This window comes from Miscanthus floridulus, chromosome 6, assembly GCF_019320115.1.
Source record: "Miscanthus floridulus cultivar M001 chromosome 6, ASM1932011v1, whole genome shotgun sequence".
Classification (NCBI taxonomy): Eukaryota; Viridiplantae; Streptophyta; class Magnoliopsida; order Poales; family Poaceae; genus Miscanthus; species Miscanthus floridulus.
The window spans coordinates 11,982,985-11,989,944 of record NC_089585.1 but is presented as its reverse complement, the minus strand read 5'-3'; the positions used below and the strand labels follow the sequence as shown (position 1 = coordinate 11,989,944).

The 6,960-nt window shown below is 44.7% G+C and overlaps 1 pseudogene; it reads right to left on the bottom strand.

The window, feature by feature from the left end:
* Positions 1 to 3,496: 3,496 nt before the first annotated feature.
* Positions 3,497 to 6,515, bottom strand: LOC136457645 (pentatricopeptide repeat-containing protein At3g62890-like; annotated as a pseudogene).
* Between the last annotated feature and the right edge of the window lie 445 nt (positions 6,516 to 6,960).

The following is a 6,960-nucleotide window of genomic DNA, read 5'->3' as shown; positions in this document are numbered from 1 at the left end:
TCCTTTTTCCTGGAATAGAGCATATGAAAACATATAATTCCCTTCTAATCTTAGTTGTACCTACTGCTGTAATCCCTTGCCTATACCTGTGCAGAGAAAGTAGACCTGCAAAATGCATAATTGCATTTCTGAGGCCACAAGGAGATTGTCATAAATACTTTTATGACCAAATGGAATGATACTGATGTTTGCCATATGCTAATCTATATCACTTATTGTTCCGGACTACCTATTTTTATTGTTATTTGCTTCCTAACCATTGCATGGTTGCTAATGCAGTCACTCTGCATTTTTATCAGGTCTCTCGAAGCCAGTAAATAAATTTTGCACCAACTGGAGAAGCCCATAAAAAGCGTAAGCCTTAAATGTTGCACGATTCACAAATCAGGAAGCATTGCTCCATTGCTTCCCATAGGTCTGCTCTATTAGCGTCGCTTTTCGTACTTGGGTTTTAGTCGTGCCTCCTAAAATTAGCAATATCTTTTATTCCTGCGACTTCTAATTCACATATCATTTTCTTTGTCATGCTCTTTGCATAAACTTCTATGAATGATAGTGTGCTGCAATACCCTTGCTATGAGTACACTACCTCATTCTAGCAACATCCTTCCTATGAGTTCACTTATAAATCCACCCGTCCTGTATGACGATGTTCATGCAATCACCGTAAAGGTACAATCTTTGTCGTTTTGTTTTTTCGAAGTTATGGATAATAGTTTGAATGACTTTTGTCAGCTAATTCAGCACATATTTCATATTTCATGGATAATACTTTTAGGCTCTTTCAACCAGTTGTGCACACCTTTCTTCAGCTGTTGTGTTGTCTGAATCGATTTCAATTTTGCCTACTCAAAGTGCTAACATCCTCGTAGGCAAACTGAAAACAATAAACCAGGGTATGCATTGTATATCAAATAAATGTGTAGTTCTTAAGGGACATATGCATTCCTAAATACAATGCAGCTGCAGTGAAGGGAACCATTTGCTTCATTTGGTTTACCTTTTTTTTTTTTTGCTAAACATCACTTCCATATTAACCAATGACGTGTAGTATTTCAAAATATGATAAATGCCTTTTTCTTGGTTATGAGAATAATGGATACCACTCATTTACATTATTCTGAATGTTGCAATTTACTGCCTTCACTGATAGGTATGGATAGCCTAACACTGGCAGCTGCGCGGCAACGCCGCGCTTAGTTTCTAGTGGAAATGGATTGACAATATCTTTTTTTAGCACGAATGCCCCTATGATGTGAGTCCATAGGAAGATGGATGAGTTTGTGTCGCCCTTAACATGTGCTCCGCTGTTGGAGCAAACCAACACTTTTTTTTTTTGAACTCAAACCAAGACATGATCTTTGTCACAGTTGAAATGGACTGTCGATATCCTTTTTTTTAGCACGAATGCCAAGTTAAGGATTGAAGGTCATGCTTATCTGAAACAAAACCTGAAAGCATAATAGCAGTTTGTTTGATAATAAAGAACGTCTAAGGTTCACTCACAGTGTGGGGCGTGTTGTGACGAGCATCGACTGTGGGCTGGGAAGAGAGGGGGCAGGGGCAGGTGTTGTTTGCACCGGTAGCTAAGTGTAGAAGGCGAGGCGACAGAGCTCACGAAAGGAGGAAACAAACTGGTACTCTGTCCGTCTGTCGTGGAGTTGACGGCGTCCATGGCGTGCGGGTGCCAGAACCCCGTGCCGACGACCGAAGCCACAACTTTGTGTCATAGGGAATTTCACGTGCATTTAAGATGACATATACGAGTACAAGGCCATGTTTAATTCCCTCCCAAAACGTCAAATTTTTTAAGATTCCCCGTCACATCGAATACGAAAACGCATGCATGAAGCATTAAATATAAATAAAAAATAAAACTAATTACACAGTTTAGATGAAATCTACGAGACGAATCTTTTAAGTCTAATTAGACTATGATTGAACATTAATTGCCAAATAACAACGAAAACGTTACCGTGCTTATTTTGCCAAATTTTTCGGATCTAAACTGGCCCAAGCTAATACATTGCATGTCCCGTCCCCAAAATCATGATACTATTACAAAAATCTATAACATAAAAAAGAGATCCTAACAGATGACGTTGTCATCACTCTAGATTAAATAGGGAATAAAACTTCATATACAAAGGAACCATTTCTTAGCACACACCTCTTAAGTTGGTAAGATTCTGTGCTGAGAATACTGTTACGACAAGCATTTGAATAGTATTAAAAAGGCAATGTCCACAGCAATTTGTGGATCCAAACCTAATTGTAAAAATGATTGTCGCCATTCCCTACATACTATAACCTTTTTGATGCTCAAGTTCCTCTTGTGAAATCTTTATTCAGCCCAAGAGATACTGACTGTCGCCATTCCCTACATACTATATATCCTCACCAACTTTGTGCATCACAGAGAAGGCATTTAATGGTATCCTTTTACCAGCAAACAAGCAGCCTGCATCTTGTAATCATCTTACACTTTTTCAATTAGATCAGATTATAATCTAGTATAATGAGAGGCATAGCTAACAAAATATGACTTGCGAGTTCATTGATCAGTCATGTTTCATTCATTCTTTAATTGGTACCTTCTGAAGTACCCATTTATCCTGCTCACATCCTAGTCTTGCCATATGTTGGCAAAATGTGTTTATTCACCCTGGAAATAGGTAAATAGATTTCTTTTCCTTATTGTTTAAACTGTTTTCTATGGTTCAGCATCGGCCCAAGAATGTTGATTGGTGATCAGGGAAATGTACTGGTCGAGACTGTTGTCGAATAAATAAAGGTAAATGTGCCGGTGGCAGGTGGCACTCACCATCAAATAGCATGGCCTGGCAGCACACAACGAGTTCAACATATTTCCGAGAAATTATTATTTCCGAGAAATTATTGGTACTGAAGATCATTGCAGTCACTCTATTATTGAGTTTATTTTTTCAAAACTTTTGTTTGGCACAAATTCGGTGGTCAAGATCAGCATCATAAAATCAACTAAATGGAGTGGAGCTCACCACAGATGGGATGCAGAAGGGGAGAAAACATGACATAAAATAGATGAACAATAGCAGTATGATAGCATAAAATAGATGTCCAGATATGCCAATTGTCAAATAAGAGATCAAAAGAGATGGATGCTCTAAAGGAAGGGAAAAAAGAGAGGGAAATTTAGCATACACCACTGAAGAATTAAATCTTAATTTACATTTAGCAGTATGATAACATGAAAAATACAAGGTTTCATGGATCATACTACAAAACTAAAGTGAATAACTCTATTGCTTGAATCTGTTATTATTTCTCTTTGAAAAAACAAATGCTAAGAATGCAGTTCAGTCTTCTAAGATAGTTTTTAACAAGCATATTTATCAAGCGACTCTGACTATGCATATATAGTTAGACAATTCCTCATGTCACTAAAGCAGATAAATAAAGACTGACTATTTTCTAACTCTTACAAATTGTCAAGATTTATGGAAAAAGTGTGAATGAAGCATGAACTCAAATCTACTTTGTGTAATGAAGACCAATGTTTCAGGTTCATTACAGTTTCAAATAGAAACCAAGCAGACATGATCAAAACATATGAGAGCCACAGATCTGAGAAATAAAATACACCTTGTTTTATTTAGGCCCAAACTGTGATCAAGACATGATCAATCAACCAAATGCAGCTGTGCCAAAAAAAATATTGCTTCACACCAGAGCCAAACAATTGTACAGCAAGTATTTCTCCATCAGAAAATTCTGCAAAGCCAAATCCAAGAGTTAGATATTGAGACACTTAAAATACCTTTTTAACTCTACCACTATTGCACATTTCAACATCCAAGAATCTGAATCTTCTCAAAAGAATATTCTAATAAACAAAGTTAGAACATATTTCTTATGACATGTAGCAGAACATGTAATAAAATACCTTTCTCCGAATAAATGCTGAGCAGAACCATCAGATATTTCAAGGTTTACATCAAGGTGCAAGAAGATTAGCTCAAACAGAATATAGGGTGAAGGGTTCAATGGATCAACTATACTATCATGCTTCTATTCACTTCCTGAACTGCAGTCAATACTCAACACTACATTTCTAGAGAGAACTCATGCTCGCCTATCAGGTGATCACTCAAAGCTCAAAGCTGAGGCTACAGATTTCAGCTGCCTTATGTGGCTGATGCATAAGGAGTTACCAATAGTCTTTACAAGAACAGAATCCATGTCTAAAATGATGGAAGCGCGTTCTGTCCCTCACAACAACCTCCCTTCCATACAACCTTGAAATCAATTTAATTGCGTTATGGCAGTCCAAACACATCCTCAAGTTTTTCACAATTCTTATCACAGTATTAGGTTCTGAACTGAGTAATGCAAAAGCAATAGCCAGCTTCTCGCTGTGCCAGTAAAGAACTTTCTGCTTTTCTTCTTCTGCGACTTCAACAAAGACCTCAGTTACGTCAGGAAAATACCCAACACTATTTAAATCATTGATTATGCTCTCCAACTTAGAGTAGATTTCTTTGCTCATAGGATGAGACTGATCGCCAGCTACAAATTCATGAATAATACCATTCATTTCGATCAGACTGCAACCAGGTTCTTTCTTTATTCCTTTCTCCATTATTGCATGCCTAAGCCGCCGAACATCTTCCCATCTGTTACACTTTGCATAAATGTTTGACAGAAGGATGTACACCATGCTGTTCTCTGGATCCAGCTCAAGGAGGCGCTCTGCTACCAATTCACCTATCTCTGAATTGCCATGAACCCTACAAGCTGCCAGCAGGGTCCCCCAAATAGTGGAGTTGGGTGTCATCGGCATTTGATCCAGCTTCTGTAATTTTCCCAGTTCTGCCAAGGAGATCAATTATGCATCCATAATGCACCACATTTGGGGCTATATTATAGGTCTCTATCATGCTGAGGAAGAACTCCCGTCCTTTGTCAACCAAGCCAGCGTGGGTGCAGGCTGTGAGAACACCAATGAATGTCACCTCATCTGGAGTTTCTGAACCCCCGATCATTCTGTGGAACATTTCAATAGCCTCTTCCCCATAACCATTCACCACGAGACCAAGTATGATAGCTGTCCAAGAAAACTTATCTCTGTGGTGCATGCCTTTAAAAACATCCAATGCATGCTCAATGCTTCCGCACTTGGAATACATGTCTATGAGCGCATTACCGACAAAGGCATCCATCTTAATCCCTTGCCTGCTCATGTAAACCCTCACCCATTCTCCCATCTCCAGAGCACCTAGCTGCGCGCAGGCTGTGATCACGCTCACCATGGTGAACTCATCTGCACTCACATTGCTATACTGCATCTCACGGAACATCTCCAATGCCTCCCTGAACCGGGCAGCCCGCACATACCCATCAATCATCGCGGTCCACGAGACTGTATCTCTCTCAGGCACACTACCAAACAGGTCTCTCGCTTCATCAACCTGGCCTAACCTCGCGAGCCCAGAAAGCAAAGACGTCCAGGACACCACGCTCCTCACCTGCATGCCGTGGAACACCTTCCAGGCCGAGTCCATGTCAGCACACTCGGCGTACATATCGACCAGCGCGTTCTCCACCCTGAGGTCCGGCAGCACCCCACTCCCCACGACGCGCCCGTGCACCTGCATCCCGAGCAGCACGTCTCTCGTCCCCTTCCCGCAGGCAGACAGCACCGAGACGTAGGTGACCGGCATGGGCGCGGCGCCGGCCCTGGCCATGTCCACGAACGAGCAGCACGACTCCCCGAACCGCCTGCACCGGTTGTGGCCCGAGATCAGCGCGTTCCACACGACGGGCGTCTCGCCCTCGCGCCCGCGCTCGCCCACGAGCGCGCGCGCCGCCGCGCCGTCGCCCTCGGCCGCGTACGCGGCGACCAGCGAGCTCGCCACGTGCGCGTTGCGGCCCATCCCGAGCCTGACCACGTGCGCGTGGACGGCGCGCGCCGGCGCCACGGAGCCGGAGCCACCCGCCGCGCGCGCCACCGCCTTGAGCAGGGGCGGGAACGTGTAAGCGTCGGGCCTGGCCCCGCGCGCCAGCATATGCGCGTACCCGGCGACCGCATCCTCGCGCGCCGCGGCCGGGCCCCGGAGCGGAATTCCGTCGAGCAGACGGCGGGCGCGGGCGCGGAGCGGCCCCAGCGGCATACACGAGCTAATGACCGCGGGGTGGTTGATGGGCTTGCGGCGGGGGACCTCGGGGGAGAACGGTGGTGGTGGGCGTGGGCCTGTGGCCTGTGGGGGTGGGGGTGGGAGACTGGCAAAGCCGGCAAGGACCACGACGAGGGGAGCTGACCGCCAGCAGGAGGTGTCTACGAATCGCGGGCCGCGGGTTGGTCGCGGCCTACGCGGGTGGGGCAACGGCGGACCTCCTCTGTTCCACACCTTTCCTTTTCAGATGCTTCCCTGCTCCGGCGAGACGGCTCGGCCGGTCATCCGATCTCACCATCACTGCTCATTGGTCAGGTCAAAAAGACCAGTGGTTCAGACGCACGCTGCAGCAAGCGAAAAACGCACTCGCACGCAGACACAGTGACACAGCACGCAAACACAAGCGGGAGGGGGTATGCCGGCGGAGCCACGTTGGGGCCATCCTCGGCTCCGGCCCCCGTTGATGTTGGTAAATTTTCAAAGGATATCCGTGACTCTGTGAGACTGTATGCATATTACTTGCTGCACAGTCGCATGGCTGCACGTATATAGTTATTTTCTTACACTTGATTTTATAGCTGAACAACAAAGCCAAGATGACAGCGTGAAAAAGTCACCTAGCTTCTAACGCCGATGCCTTAGCCAAAGAAACAGAGAGAAATTTTAGACAGATCTGCTATGGAGCTGGATCCGGACCCCTCTTCCTTTCAGCTCTGGCTCCGCCACCGGGTATGCAACAACCTTTTTTTGTGGCATGCGTGATTGCGTGGTGCCAATACGCATGGCATGGAATGGCACGGCACGG